Source organism: Saccopteryx bilineata, chromosome 4 (assembly GCF_036850765.1).
Source record: "Saccopteryx bilineata isolate mSacBil1 chromosome 4, mSacBil1_pri_phased_curated, whole genome shotgun sequence".
NCBI lineage: Eukaryota > Metazoa > Chordata > Mammalia > Chiroptera > Emballonuridae > Saccopteryx > Saccopteryx bilineata.
In genome coordinates this window covers 97,855,081-97,872,545 of record NC_089493.1, presented here as the reverse complement: position 1 = coordinate 97,872,545, position 17,465 = coordinate 97,855,081, and the positions used below count along the sequence as shown (strand labels likewise).

The window sequence follows — 17,465 nt, the reverse complement described above, 5'->3', positions numbered from 1 at the left end:
AGCTTTCTGGGCAAGGTTAGGTCATAGGTGGCTGGAGCAGGGCTGGAAGAGACCGAACCCTCCCTTAGAGGAGCGAGGGGGAAGCCCACCTTCCAGTGTCCCTGTTTCCTCACAGCAGAGGCATGTAAGCCTGGTAGGCTTTAGCTCAATGACCTTCCTTTCCACTATTGAAGCAGGACCCAGATGGCATCCTAGGAGACCCCTTTGGGGCGTTGGAGCCTTTAAGTGTGTATCCTAAAAGCTGGTAGTTCCCCTGATCTCTATTGGGCTTTTTCTGCCTCTAGGTATCTTAAAAGCCATTCTCAGAAGATCTCGCTGAGGGGTTTGAGGATCCCCATCCACCTATATAAATCTTTTTCCATATATCTGGAGCTATTTGGAAAAAGACAAAACAGTGTTATTAGCTAGATCTAATAAAGAAGGTAGTAGTTTGCAGGCGAAAAAGATTTGGTGTCTCCTGTTCATCAGCATTCAAAAGAAATGTAAATTTTTTTTAAGTAAAAAGTCTTTAATTCTTGATCCCACCTGACTGTTTCTGTTACTCTTATCATTTCTTCAGCTGTGAAGCAGAATACTAGGTACTCTGCAATAATCCACACTAATAATAATTAAAATTATAGAAGATAGGTTTTCGTATTTAAAAAGTTCCTAGTTAGATTACAGCTTCTAAAGGCATAAAGAAAATTCTCTGCTGCATTTTTTTGACAGAGTCAACTCTTCATTGCAGCTCTTTAGTTGTTCAGTGATTGCTTTCTCATATGTGCCTAAACCTGGGGGCTACAGCAGAGTGAGTGACCCCTTGCTCAAGCCAACAACCATGGGGTCATGTCTATGATCCCACGTTCAAGCTACAACACTGTGCTCAAGCTGGTGAGCCCATGCTCAAGCCGGCGACCTTGGGGTTTTGAACCTGGGTCATCTGCATTCCAGTCTGATGCTGTACCCGTTGCACCACCACTTGGTCAGGCTGTATTTTTTTTCTTTCAAGAACTACATACTGTGTTCCTCTGTAAATCAAAAATTTAGTAAAGACTGAATGCCAATGCATGTGGTAAACAGTGAAAATGATAGGGTTTTGTTTCAGATAATGACTTAGCAATACACATCTCTCCTATTTAATAGATTATTTAACAAGCCTGAAACTGCACTTGAGAGCTATTGAACTTGCCTGGTCAGTTGGTCATCTCCTAAATATCTAGGGTAAGAGTTTCTTCCAACACTTATTCATCTATTTCATCATTTTGCCTCAATATTTTAGTGACAACTTTTTTCAATATACAAAAGTAAAATGGGGAATAAGTCCTGACTAAATATTTTTTTAAAAAAATTCAACTTGTAATCTTACCACCTAACTTCACAAATTGCAATCACCTGGAAAAGCAATTACACTAAGATAATGCTCAAAGAAAATTTTATATACAATTACCTAAAATTGGTATGTCATCTGTCATAGCAAAAAAAGACCTAAATTAACTCAATATTTCAACAATTTTATTTCCTACTTGAATAGAAGACAAGATGACTGACAATCCAAATCCATGAATCTAAAATTCAGTGGTAGCACAGGATGTTCTAATTCCCCTTAATATTCCTTCTTGAATTGTTGCAATCATTGAATTGCTAAAGTGTTTTAAATACAGTTCTATTTGTTTCCTAGCTCAGAAATAAAATATACTGAAGATCTGGAAAGCTAAAACTGGTTTGTTCTGCAAGAAATCAAATCTCCTTTAAAGACAAGTTTTGGCTCATCAAAGATCTGAACAATTGCAATTAGCCTTTCCATAGCACCATTTCCAGTACATGCTTTTTGACATTGTATCTCACCTCTGTGCATTACTAGTTAAGTTGCATTAGTCAGCTGTGCTCATTTCTATCACTAAAAACATAAAAGCTTGAGTGAAATATTTCTGGAGTCTCCTGAGTGTTGATAAAGGTTAGTAGGCTAGTCTAGAATTTGATTCCAAATATCACAAATTGGTAATTTTGCTAGTGATAAAATTATCCATTAACCATTTATATAGTAGTAAATGTTTTTCAAAAGGTGGCACTTAGTTTTCTTTAGAATAGCAAATCTTCATTAGAGAGAAAGAAACGTGAAAGTAGGCTTCTGAATTTTCAATATGGTACACATATTCTTCTCAGTAAGCTAGACACATAAGCAAAATGGGGTGTTAGATTTAGGGTTCTTTCATTGTTCCACTGCTTAAAATATTATGAACAGCCACACAAAAATAGCTGTTGGGGGACTCTTCAGGTTAATTGCTTTAATTGATTAACATCAAAAAAGGAAAACAAAAGAATTAATTTCCATTTGTCCCATCTGAAAGATTAAAATCAATTGTTTGCATGGGATAGACTCAGATTAACCTACAGCTACTTTATATTAAGCATTCAGAGGGAGTAGATAGGCCATTCAGGCAAGAGGGAAATTGAAGAAAATTCATATTTATATGCCTACTATGTGCCAATATATTTTACATATGCAGTCTTATTTAATTCCAACGAGAAATGTTTTATTGTTCGTGTTACATATACAAGGATACTGAAGCTTGTGAAGTTTAAATTACTTGTTCAGTTAAACACATAAAGTGCGTTATATATGTAAAAATTGTAAATCACTCTATCAGTGATAGACTTTGTAACTAAGTTAGACTATTTGTTGTGCAACCTTCACAACAAACCATGTGAGTGAAGTTCTTATGATGGAGTCAATGATTAGGAAGGGTGTGGTTCACATCTGTATATTTTCAAAGCAGGTTTGCAGATAACTTCAGTATAAAATTGTACAAATGTACACACTACCTTAACCCCCATGTGCCACACCCTGTAAACACACATGTATTTGTCTGACACATGTTCTCTACCTAGCAAGCTCTTAATTGTAAAACAAGTGAGTCCACAAACTGTAAGCACATGACAATATTATATTATGAACTGTGCTCCAATTGTAAGTCATTTGTATTTGTTTAACTTTAATGTTTATGATAAAGATAAGAGGTGTTAAAAGTTACTTTTATCCAAATGGCTATCAAATTCACCCAATACCATTTATTAAATATTTTATCCCTTCATGTATCTTGCTTGAGAAGTCAATGTTACATAGTAAATTATATATATATATATGGTTCTATATTATGCACCATTGTTTTCTTTGATACGTAGGTCCACTTGCATATTTTAAAACGTTTATTATTTAGTGTTTCCTTGGTTATTTGACTATAATCTTCAAAGTATATGTTAAAGTATTTTATCAAGGTTTACCCACAAGAAAAATGGTTTAAGTTTTGGCTAAAATTATAAAGAAACTTTGGTGCAATGAAAAATGATAGGTATTAATTAATCTTTAATGGAATTCCTCTGCAATATATTATGATTTTTCTCTTTTGAAAAAAATAACCAGAAAATTCTATTTGTTATGGAATTTTCAATGTTTTGTAAAAGGGTTCAAGAAGGCAGTGAAAGTAGACCCTGAACTCACCCCTTTCCAGGGAACCACCAAATCTATACCCTCCTGATGAAGAACAGGGCTCCTTGAACAGCTCCTGCACAAAAAAATGAGAGAAGGACAATAGAAAAATAGGTAAAAGAGAGCCAAAGACATGGTATCCTAGGAACCCCATCCCAATACAGTGACCTAAAGTAGGGACGGATATCACTGAGGGGCCCATACACAGACTTGTCCAGCTAATGAGCAACAGAAAAATGAGTGGTTTAAAGGACACCTAAACTATAAGGGAAGGAAATCAATTTACTAACCCTATTTAAAATTAGACCCTTAATCCCCTGTCTGACTGCAATGAAAGATGAATATTTCTTTTCTGATAGAAGAAACTTGGCAGGAAGTTAACCTTACTCTGTTGATTACCTTTTTCTTAAACAATTCATTTTAAAGAGAGATCTTTCGATTAAACTGAAAAAGTGGGCTAGGAAGAATTAGAATAGGAGAGTAGATATTTATTGCCACTCATGCCACTACATTTAGTGATGTTTTGTTTGTCTTTAAATATAGTTTTGCAAAATTTTACTTTGTTTTAATATACAGTCCTACAAGATTTCTCATGAAGTTTAGTTCCAGTGATATCATAAATGGGATATTTTTGTCAAATTTTCTAATTGTTTCTTGTTGGTATAAAGAAATAATAGTGAATTCTTATATTGAGTATAAGAAGCCATTTCATGGAGCTCACTTATCAGGTCCAATAGATTCTCAGTTGTTCCCCTTGGGTTTCTCAAGTACATAACTTATTATCAGCAAACCAGTAATGATTTGGGCAACATTCATTCTAAAATGTAGGCATTTTGTATCTCATTGTATAGCATAGCTATCTCTTCCATTAAAAAAGAAAAAGTGACAATGACAGTAGTGATCAGTTTTGTCTCCAGCACAGCATTTGCCTAGGTTATGTCAGAGTAGTTTTAGTTACATAGTTAGTTAATAGAATATTATTATGTGGGAAAATATTCCATTATTAAATAAGCAGGGAAAAAATTGTTAGATTATATTAGGCAAACCTCACTGGTGAAAAAAAGCTTAGGACTTTTAAAATATTCTTATTATAAATCTCCTAGCGTCTAATATTGTTGGTTGTGTATCTCAAAATTATTTAACCAATTAGATCACTATTTCATCCTAAATTTAATTTATATTTTGGACATATTAAAAACAGATATAAGTTGACTTATTTTCAAATAGTTAAAACTCTCCCAAAATCATGATTTTTCTCCACAGATGTGATGACCCACTAGTGTTATAATATTTACACTTCTTGTTCAGTTTATTATACTTACATTATGGGGTTTTTGTTGTCCTTATCAAATGCATTTTTCTTTATGTTCATTATAGATTTTGTGGTTTTGGTTTCTTTCAGCTAATTTTTACATATTAATGTTTTACCAGGGCACCTTACAAAAAACTCTCATTAATAGTTCAGTGACCCCTTGGTTTTAAACTTCACCCAACTAAAATGACTTTATTCACTTAATATTAATACTATTAATACAATTTCATATTTATTATTAGCATTTTAAATAAAATTATATTTTTAATCAATTTGTTTTTCAAACATCCCCTATAAACAGCATATAGGTATTTTTAAAAAATTGACTTAAACTCTAATTGTGTTTTAATAAATATAATTATCTTGTTCATATTTATTTTATTTCAGTCAACTTTTCTAAGTGCTCTACTTTATTCTACTTTTATTTCTCCATTGCTTTAGATGAACTATATCTTATTTTTAATTTTATTCATGATTACTTATAAAGTTAAACAACATTTTTTTTTTTTAATCTTTCTGAAGCTGGAAATGGGGACTCAGTCAGACAGACTCCCGCATGTGCCCGACCGGGATCCACCCGGCACGCCCACCAGGGGAAGATGCTCTGCCCATCCGGGGCATCGCTCTATCGCGACCAGAGCCACTCTAGTGCCTGGGGCAGAGGCCAAGGAGCCATCCCCAGCGCCCAGGCCATCTTTTGCTCCAATGGAGCCTTGGCTGCGGGAGGGGTAGAGAGAGACAGAGAGGAAGGAGAGGGGGAGGGGTGGAGAAGCAGATGGGCACCTCTCTTGTGTGCCCTGGCTGGGAATCGAACCTGGGACTTCCACACACCAGGCCAATGATCTACCACTGAGCCAACCAGCCAGGGCCGTTAAACAACATTTTTAAGTTATATTACTCAATTATCATAATAAATTGTGAACTGGTATCTTTTGGAACCTGAATTTTTGACAATAAAATCACATACTCTGCCATAAAATGTTTGCATTTATATTCAAGTTTATTACCTAAGTATGCCTCTTTTGAAATTTTAACTAGTATCTGTACACACTAGTAGTAATAATTACTTAATAATCTAAATATTTCTGACCCTAAAAGTAGTCATGGAAAAAAACAAAAAGTTACAAGAAAATAAAATATTAGAAAGTGATCAAGTACATATTCTATCTTCATTTAATTGTGTTATATAAAATTATTTTAGGTTTTACTAATCTCAGTTCATATTGAATTTACCTTCCTTTGTATTTTCATTTATTTCCCTCCTTATTTCTCCATCACATTCTCTTTTTCAGTATTTTTCTATCTTCACCTCTTCTTTCTCTTCCTGAATCTATTCTTTTTTCATTAGCCAATAACAAATTAGTATTACTCTATCTTTTTCACAAGATCAAATCAATGTTTTAGCTTTTAGATTGTTATAAAAATAAAACAAAAAAATTTTAATTTTCGTTAGAATACTCATAGACCATAAAATTGTATTCTCTGACCAGAGTTTGAAATAGTGCACTATATAATACACTGAGTATTAAAAGACTGAGAGGCATAAATAACTTTAATGTAAGAATGAACTAGAGATAGGCAGGCCATAGCTAAGATGTCAATGAATCAGACATCTGCTAGATGTCTCATTTCACTGAAAATTTCAGCCCTCAGCTGGTTGATGAAGCAATGAGGGACTATTTCTCTGGACTTAACTTTGACCAAAAGAAAAAACTGGATCATAAAATTTAAGTGACAGGAACCTTGGGAGAAAGTCAACTTGTCATCTTAGTGCTTGAAATAGCCAAGAAAGGAAACACTCAGCACAGTCTGACAGGTACCTTGTACTTTAGAAAGGCATATTTCAAAAATTTTAGAAGGAAGAGCTGAGTGACTTCACAATCTTAGTCTTTTAAAAGGACTAGAAGCCTCAAAAAAAAAAAAACAAATTCTGCTAAGAAAATTATAAATAGCTACAAGGTAGAAACAAAAGGGAAAGATATAGCTATGTATATTTATGTGCATATACTATGATAGAGGGAAAGAATATATTTTTGAACATCATTTACGTGGAAACAAGATGCTGAGTTATTCACATAGTGGTGTTTCTATATCCATTTTACTGATGAGAAAACTGAGATTCAGGGAGAAAAAGAAAAATTAAGAAATATAAGATCCAGTATAGAGTTACTAAGATAATAAAAATACCTGTCAGCATGTACAAAGCAGTTTTAAAAATATATCGACTTTGGCTGGTTTGCTCAGTGAATAGAGCGTGGCCTGGCATGCAACATCCCAGGTTTGATCCCTGGTCAGGACACAAAGGAGAAGTGACCATCTGCTACTCTTCCCCTCCCTCTCCCCCTTTTCTCTCTCTTCCCCTCTCACAGCCAGAGGCTTGACTGGTCCAAGCGTTGGCCTCAGGGACTGAGGATAGCTCGGTTGATCCGAGCATAGGCCCAAGATGGGGGTTGCTTGGTGGATCCCCACGGGACACATTGGGAGTCTGTCTCACTACCTTCCCTCCTCTCACTTAAAAAATAAAAATAAAGAGAAATCATAAATTAGAGTACTTGACATTTATCATTTTATATTAACAAAAAATAGCAAATAAGTAAATTAATTGATGCTTACATTCTCTATGATGAAATCATACCTTTATACATGTAAGGATAAACCAAATGTAAATAAAAGTCACTAGATGGTTATACCTATAAGAAGTTGTAAATATTAGAGTTTATGGATAAATTTTATTCTGTATTTTTAAAAACATTAATAGGTTTTCCCTGCCCTTGTTCTCTTCTCAGCAGTGGGCATCTAACAAAAAATCCTAACTGATCCACTGGAAACTAGTAACTCAGAAGATTCTCTCTTTAGAATCTAAACTAAGAGACTCAGAAATAGTAACCAGTCAGATAAAGGTAAGTAGAACTAAGAAGTCATTTTAAGTCAAGCCAGGGTCAGTATTATGGCAATTATTAGTCATTTTGTACACTGACATCATGGCGGAACAAAGGCCATAACTAACCATAAAGTGCAAGTATTCTGACAGCAGCAAGATGATAAAGTATGCATATAGAGAGAAGTATAGACAAAGAACTAGAAATGCCAAGAAAGAATTGGAGTAGCCTCAGATACTGCCTTTCTAATTCCAGGCCTCAAGTATTGAGGCTACCCATAGTTTCTTATCTCTGGATACCTAAATGAGACACTGTATAAAATGCATACCTACTGGGCTATACATTGCCTCTAGTTCTGGAAATTCATACCTCCTACTATATACATGATTAACAAGGCATTCATGTTCATATAATATAACTCAATCTCCTGACAACACTGATTAATCCAGACATAGAAAACTTAAAACCAAGTGAGACAAAAATAAATAAACATACACACACACACACACACACACACACACATTTTTTTTTTTTTTGGTGATAGGGACAGAGACAGAGAGAGGGATAGATAGGGATAGACAGGCAGGAAGGGAGAGAGATGAGAAGCATCAATTCTTTGTTGTGGCTCCTTTAGTTGTTCATTGATTGCTTTCTCATATGTGCCTTGACCAAGAGGTTTCAGCTGAGCCAGAGATCCTTTATTCAAGCCAGCAACGTTGGGCTTCAAGCTGGTGAGCCTGCAGTCAAGGTAGATGAGCCCGCACTGAAGCTAGATGAGCCCATGCTCAACTGGTGATCTCCAGGTTTTGAGCCTGGGTCCTCTGTGTCCCAGTCCGATGCTCTGTCCACTGGTCCGCAGCCTGGTCAGGCAAAAACCCCTTCCTGCATAGAATATGGAATAAGTGGTTTCAACCTAAAATAGACCACTTCCTGAAACAAAGCAAATATAAATTTGAGATTTACTGGTAGTTATCTACTTCTAAATTGGGAAACATAGAAATATACTCTGCAAAAAGGAGGCGGGGCCCTGGCCAGTCAGCTCAGCAGTAGAGTGTCAGCCTGAAGTATGGAAGTCCTGGGTTTGATTCCCAGCCAGAGCACACAGAAGCACCCATCTGCTTCTCTACAGTTCCCCCTGTCATTTTTCTCTATCTCTCTCTTCCCCTCCTGCAGCCATGGTTCCACTGGAGCAAAGTTGGCCCAGGTGCTGAGGATGGCTCCATGGCCTCACCTCAGGCGCTGGAATGGCTCTGGTTGCAGTGGAGCAATGGCCCAGATGGGCCGAGCATCACTGCATGGTAGGCATGCTTGGTGGATCCTGGTCGGGAGCATGTAGTAAGTAGTCTGTCTGTCTGCCTCCCCCTGCTTCTCACTTTGGAAAAATACAAAATAATAATAATAAAAATAAAACAAAAAAAATAAAAGGAGGAAGAAGAAGAGAAAAAATGGTGATGGGAAAAGGAAAACAGAAATAACAGCTAGAGAGAACTTACTGGGTTCTATTCAAATGAACTAATATGTAATTCCTTTCTGAAATACAATTGTATCCCTGCTCTTGTGTACCACAAGACAACACTTATTCTACATATAATTACCACATTAATATTAGCAGTACCTAGATGAGCATGGTGACTGAAAAGGATGTTAAAAAATAGTATAAAGGTCAATATTTTCTAAATTTCATGTAAAATTAAAGTGTGCATACTGAAATTACACATCATAAAGAGTTCTATCAATTCCCAGCAAAATTCCAAGACATATAATTAGACAGATGGCTCATGAACACCTAAAATAGGAACTGGCAATCACCAAGAGCCACTTTAAGTTCACTAAGAATAAATTATACCAAATTAATTAAATTATATAGACATAATGAATTGGCATTTCAATGAAACATTTAATGGTGTGTTCTGTTGATGTCTTTTTGGACAAGATAGATGTGGAAAAGATGTTAGTAAAACATGTGGATATGCGGTAGTATAACAATTATTCTCTAACCATGATGAATACATGACTCACTTTTTAACCTGTTGTAAGCTTATTCACAATTTTGAGTTAAAAAATGAATGTCGACCTAGAAAAATGTGTACCAGTTTGAAGAAATAGTAAAATATTGAATGAAAAAAACATGACTAAATAATTAATATATTTTCATTATACAGGTTAGAACAATGGATCAAATTGGAAAAGAAGTAATTCTAAAAGATAAAGTCTAATAACTCCAGTTTAAAAAATTAACCTCATAAATACAAGATAGCAGAAACTATAAAAGGAAAAGAAATTACAGATCCTAACACAATTCCTAGAACAATCCAGGTGCTAAAATTAAACAATTTTTTTAATTAATGTGAGATTTAATATGAGCCAACAAATACACTGTACACTTTTATTGCATTTACACAGACAGTATTTAGCAAGGAAGTCAACAATATTCCTGTACCTTACATTGGTAAGAAGATATTTAGAGTACTGTGTCTACTTGGGAACCACATACTAATTAAGTGGAACACCAATAAAATATAGTGGTTCCTAAAGAGAGCAAACAGGGTTCCCCAGAGAAACAACCAATTTGAATATACATCTGTGTATATGTATATGTATATATATATATATTATATATATATATATATATATCTGTAACTATACCTTTATCTACAGACACAAAGAGATAAAGGGAGGGAAAAGAGGTGGGAGAGAAAGAGACTGTTTTTCTATCGATAGATTTGATGCAATCTCTATCAAAATACCAATGTCATATTTCACAGAACTGAACTAAAAAGAAATCCTAAAATTTATTTGGAACCAAAGACCCCAAATAGTCTCAGCAATCTTGAGAAAAAACAAAGTTGGAAGCATCATATTACCTGATATCAAAATACTGCAAAGCTATAGTAATCAAAAGAACATAGTAATGGCATAAAAACAGATACATAGATCAATGGATCAAGAAAGAGCACAAAAATAAACCCACATCTATATGGTCAATTATTCTATGACAAAGAAGGGAAGAATATACAACAGGGTAAAGACTATCTCTTCAATAAATGGTGTTGGGAAAACTGGACAGATACATGCAAGAAATGAAATAAACCATTTTCTTAGACCATATACAAAAATAAACTCAAAATAAAGATTTAATTCTAAGACTGAGAACCATAAAACTCTTAGAGTAAATTCCTTGACACTGCTCTAGTAATATTTTTTGGATCTATCTTCTTGTGGAAGGGAAACAAAAGAAAAACAAATGAAACTACATCAAACTAAAAAGTATTTTCACAGCAAAAGAAACCATCAACAACATGAAAAGGCAATCTACCAAATAGAAAAAGATATTTGCCAATGATACACCCAATGATATGCAGTTAATTACCAAAATATATAAAGAACTCATACAACTTAACACCAAGAAAACAGATACAATTAAAAATGGACTGAGAACCTGAATAGCAATTTCTCCAAAAAGTATGTACAGATGGCCAGAAGATATGAAAAGATGTTCAATGTCACTAGTCATCAGAGAAGTGTTCATTAAAACCACAATGAGGTATCACTTCACACCTGTCAAAATGGTTAGTATCAATAAATCAACAAGTGTTGGCAAAGGTATAGAGAAAAGGGAAGCCTCATACAGTGTTGGTGGAATTGCAAATTGGTGCTACCACTATTGAAAACAGTATGAAAGTTCTTCAAATAACTAAAAATAGAACAACTGGCCTTGGCCAGTTGACTCAGTGGTAGAGCATCTGCATGGTGTGTGGAGGTCCTGAATTCAATTCCCAGTCCGGGCACACAGAAGCAACCATCTGCTTTCTACCCCTCTCCAACTCTCTTCTCTCTCTTTCTTTCTCTCTCTCTTCTCCTTCTGCAGCAATGGCTCAATTGTTTAGAGCGTGTTTGCCACAAACACTGAGGATGGCTCCTTTGGAGCCTCTGCCTCATGTGCTAAAAATAGCTGGTTGCAAGTATGGCCCCAGATGGGGGTTGCCCAGTGGGTACCAGTCAGGACACATGCAGGACTGTGTCTCTCTATTTCCCCTCCTCTCACTCAAAAAAGAAGAAAAAAAACTTAAAAAAATAGAACTACCTTCAGGTATTTATCTGAAGAAATCCAAAAAAAAAAATACAGTGGTCCCTTATCTATTGTGGGGATTAGGTTCCAGAACCCCCTGCAATAGGTGAAAATCCGCAAAGTAGCAACCTTATATTCATTTATTATTTATATATTTTTAAGGTTTTATAAATCTTTCCCACACCCTTATAAACCTTTCCAACACTATTATTAACTTTTCCCACACCCTTATAAACACTTCCTATGCTCTTAAACACTTTCTACACTCTTAAACCTAAGTAATTTTAACAACATATAAAATTCTATATGGGTACTCAACAGTGAATACTAATATGTTTTAGTTAATATTTTTATATATTTTTATATTTTCTATATAGTTTCTACTTTTTATGCTAGAATATGCATATTTTAGTGCAAAATAATTAAAATAATAAATATATTAAAATACCTATATATCGCAAAATCCCATGATATACTGAAAAATCCACAATACAAAATTAGATATACACAATTTTAAAATCCATGATACAGTGAGACTGCAAAAAGTGAACTGCAATATGGTGAGGGACGACTTTAATTTAAAAAGATATGTTCATAGCATCATTAATTACAATAGTCAAGTTATGGAAGCAACTTAAGTGCCCATCAAAAGACTGGATGAAAAACAAATGGTACACAGTCTATACAAGAAAAGAGTAATCAGCCACACAAAAAAATACAACCTTACCATTTGAGACATTATGGATTAACCTAGACGGTATCATGCTAAGTGAAACAAGTCAGACAAAGAAAAGAACACCACATGATTTCCCTTATATGTAGAATCTAAAGAACAAAATAACTGAGCAAAACAGATTCATAGATAAAGAGGAAAAATGGACAGTGGCCAGATGGGAAGAGGGCTGGAGAATGGATGAAAAAAGTGAAGGGATTAAGAAGTACAAACTGGCAGTTACTAAATAGTCACGAGGATAAAAGCATAGCACAGGAAATATAGCTAATAATATTGAAGTAACTATAATACCAGGTGGATACTCAACTTATTAGTAGCATACAACTTTATAAGTTGTATAAATATCTGTTTATGCTGTACATTTAAAGCTAATATAACATTAAAAGTCAACTTTAATTGAAAAATAAAATTAAAAAAATAAAAAATAAAATTAGCTTATGCCATAATGCAATTGTAGAGACAGAAAAATATTTAGAGTAGGCTAGCAAGCAGTAGACCCAACTGGTCAGCCAGCACTGAAAACTGAGTAGCACAAGAGTAAATCTGCTTCTTCAAATACCCAGAATGGACATTGGTACACAAATCATCACTTGTCAGATCACCCTTAGAGACACCTTTCTGACATTACCAGAAGAACTCTAGAGTGTTTACCACCCATGAGCTGGTTCAGGCCTTTACTCAGGCTGTTGTAATGTTAGAAGCATACAAAAGTAGGAAGTTTCACCTAGGAGATGGCAACATCAGTGGAGAATTCACTGATCTGGTCCTTGAGAAACATATTGTGATGAAGTGGAGATTTAAATCTTGGCCAGCAGGACACTTTGCCACCATCACCTTAACCTACAGTGAAAAGAATGGAAGACAGAGGCATCACTGTCCTTGAGAAGGAGAGGACACAGCAGGGCTGGCAGTGCTATTCTTCGAGGGCATCAAACAGACCTTCAGCTATGGTACATACTTATTTTAAGGCCAGCAGCGGGTGAAGTAGTTTTTAAATAACAATACACTATTTTGCATTATATATGCTATTATTGCTTTTATAAATAATTGACTTAATTTATATTTAGTTGCATATTTAAATCATTTTTTTCTTCTTTTCTCCTTATTGAATTTATTGGGGTGACATAGATTAACCAAATTATACAGATTTCAGACACACAATTCTATGACACATCATTATATTGTGTGTTCAAAAGTCAAGTCTCTGCCTATTACCATTTGTGCCCCCAATACCCTATTCCATCTCCCTCCCCATCCCAGCAATCACCACACTGTTATCCCTGTCCAAGAGTTTTTTCTTAATTTTTTTTAAATTTTTTTTTCTCAATCCCTCTACCCAGCCCCTTTCACTGCCCTCCCTCTGCCAACAGTAGTCAGCCTGCTCTCTATCTATGAGTCTGTCACTAGTTTGCTTGTTAGGTCATTCTGTTCATTAGATTCCGCATATGAGTGAAATTATAAGGTACTGTTCTTTTTCTGACTGGCTTATTTCACTTGGCATAATGCTCTCCATGTCCCTCCATGCTGTCACAAAGGGTACAATTTCTTCTTTTTTATGACCAAGTAGTACTGCAGTGTATAAATGTAATACAGATTTTTTATCCACTCACTCATCTACTTATGGGCACTCGAGCTTCCAGATCTTGACTACTGTAAATAATGCTGCAATGAACATAGGGATTTATCTATTTTTTCAAATCAATGTTTTAGGTTTCTTCACATATAGTATTCCCAGAAATGGACTGCTGGTCAAAAGGCAGTTAGTTCCATTTTTTAATTTTTGAGGTAATTCTATATTGCTTTGCACAGTGGCTGCACCAGTCTGCATTCCCAGCAACAGTGCACAAGGTTCCCTTTTCTCCACATCCTCACCAACACTAGTTTCTTGATTTATTGGTAATGACCATTCTGACAAATGTGAGGTAATATTTCATTGCAGTTCTCTGATGATGGTGAGCAACATTTCACAGGCCTATTGGCCATTTGTAGGTCCTCTGCCCATTTTTAATTGGATTGTTCATTTTTGGTGTTCAGTTGTATAGGTTCTTCATATATTTTGGATATTAACCCCTTATTTGATATATAGGCAGATATGTTCTCCCATTCAGTGGCTTGTCTTTTCATTTTGTTGGTTTCATATGCTGTGCAAAAGCTTTTTAACCAAGAATGTAAAAGACCCATTCTTTAAATATGATAAGACACTCAAGAAAGAAACTGAAGAAGATACAAATAAGTGGAAGCATATACTGTATTCATGGATTAGAAGAATTAACAGCATTACAATGTCCATACTACCCAAAGCAATCTGTACATTCTGCACAATTCCTATCAAGATACCAATGGCGTATTTCACAGAACTAGAGTAATTATTCCAAAAATTTTTATGGAACCACAAAAGGCCCTGAATAGCCATAGCAATCTTAAAAAAGAAGAACAAAGCTAAAGGAATCACGTTACCTGATACAAAACTATACTAGAAGGTCATAGTAACCAAAACAGCATGGTACTAACATAAAAAGAAATATATATATATATATATATATATATATATATATATATATATAGATAGATATATATAGATATAGATATAGATAGATCAATGGAACAGAATAGAGAATGCAGAAATAAACCTATGCCTTGATAACCAATTAATTTTTGACAAAGGAGGCAAAGACATATAATTGAGTAAAGATAGTTAATTCAATAAATGGTGTTGGGAATATCGGACAGATACATGAAAAAAAAAAATGAAACTAGACCACTGTCATACGCCATACAAAAGAATAAACTCAAATGGATTAAAGACTTAAATGTTAGACTCAAAACCTTACAATTCCCAGGAGAAAACATAGGCAATAAAATTTCAGACATTTATTGTAGCAATATTTTTTTCTGATACATCTCCTTGGGCAAGGGAAACAAAAGAGAACTAAACAAATAGGACTGCAACAAAATATTTCAAATTTTTAAATAAAGAGGGGACTACACTCAGCATTTGTAATTCTAAAATGTTACCATAAGATGCAGGGTAAAAATTACAAACTAATCTAGAGAAGAATATTTTTAACTGCTAAACTATCTAATTTAGATAATTAGGATAAACATTAAAGAAAAAAATATGTGTCAACATTTTATTCTCACAAAATGTTACGGTTTTATTGCAAAGACAGAAATTCAGATGTAAAATAAAACTAATTTCACTCATTGAACAAATATTTATTAATTATCAGGTACTTTTTAATATAATTATTATTTATTTATATGCCAGGTACTTTTCTATACATTAGCAATACAATAGAAAACAAGGAAATTCCCCTGCCTTCAATGAAGCTTATAAGCTAGTAGACAGATATAGAAAATAAATAAAATATATAGTTGTAACATATAGTATATTAAAATGATAACTTCTAGGGATATTGAGGAGTCTGGCTCCTGTTTAAAAAATCTATATGTGATTTTTAAATCCGACAGTAAGCAATTACAAAAGCTTTGTGGGTGAAAGCTACTCTCTTGACACCAGAGCTGGTACACAGCTAATGCATTGCCTTATAAAGGGAGCTGCAGTCATTGTCTCAATCCCCACCCCCCATCTAGCCATGCTCTTACGCACATCCGCCATTAGCCCAGGAACCTTCATTTCAAGATTTCATTACCAAGAAGTTTTCTCCACATTCCTCTGGAGCTGAGGCTTTCTCCACATTCCTCTCCCTATAACACCTTATGGGGGGTAAAAGTATGGAAATTCAAAGACACATTTTCCCATCTGAATCAGTATTCAGTACTTTCCACTCTCAGTCTTTTTCTTTTCCCCCTTCTCCCATCCCTCAGGTCCATAAAACTGCAGGAACATTTAGTTCAAGGCTTCAGTAGTCAGCCTCCCCTTCTGTGCTAATCAACCTGATCCTTGACCATTGTGTTTTTCAAGGGGAAAATGGAATAGGACAGAGCCCGTGTTTTCTCTGGTTTACTTCTGGTTTATGCTATAACAGTAAGTAATTAAATGTTTGATGGTTACTTTCATTCTGGCTTATCATCTCAGTTGGCTACTCTGACACCTGACAGCTCAGCATTTCCAGGTCATCTGAACTCCAGAGACAGACTATCTTAATTCCAGTTTTTATAACAGAGTAACATAAACTGGATGGCTTAAACAACAAATATTCATTTTTCATAGTTCTGGAGGCTAGAAGTCTAAGGTCAAGGCACAAATACAGTCAGATTATTGGGAAAGGCCCTCTTCCTAATTCACAGATGGTCATATTATACTTGTGTTCTATGGCATAGATAGAGAAGTCATCTCTATTATGTCACATTTTATAAAGACATTAATCCCATTCATGAGGGCTCCACATTCATGATCAAACTATCAGAAACAAGAACAAGAGAAACAAAGAAAAGGATCAGAAAGAGTTCTGTGATAGAAAAATAGAACAGTTAGTGATCAGTTAGGGAAGTCTTGTTGCACAACTTTAGGGGGCTACAAATCATAGTGTTGGCATCACACAGTGCACAGCTATCAAGCCCAAGATGATGACCCTAAAATCAGAAGCTAAAGAAACTTGCTGGCTTTGAAGAGCTAAAGCATTCAATAGAACTAGAGTGTAGAGTGATTTAGGGAATAAACTGGCAAAATTAAGAGGTAAGCAGACATTTATATAATTTTTTTAATCCCAAAAATATTTTAAATAAGAGATTCACATGAAAAATACTCAGATTGTTATGATATGATATGTGATTGTGGGGCAGCAAGAAAAAAACACTTTTGAGCCTATGATGGGAGATACATCATCTTGGATTAGACTAGTGTCTTGAAAACAGAGTTGAGAAAAGCAAATGAAAAGAGAAGCAAAAATGGTTGGGAGTTGAGGGAATGTGAATGAACAGTGGGGAAATTTAAGGATGATCACATTTTGATTTGAACCTGGAACAACGTTGATCACATCATTGTTGTAGGGAAAGAGGACAACTTAATACTGTGCACAAAATTATCTCCTTATTTTGGACTT

The 17,465-nt window shown here is 34.8% G+C and overlaps 1 pseudogene; it reads left to right on the top strand.

The window, feature by feature from the left end:
• LOC136335508 (activator of 90 kDa heat shock protein ATPase homolog 1 pseudogene) overlaps positions 1-13,426 on the top strand; it is an 81,838-nt pseudogene extending 68,412 nt beyond the window's left edge.
• The last annotated feature ends 4,039 nt before the right edge of the window (positions 13,427-17,465 follow it).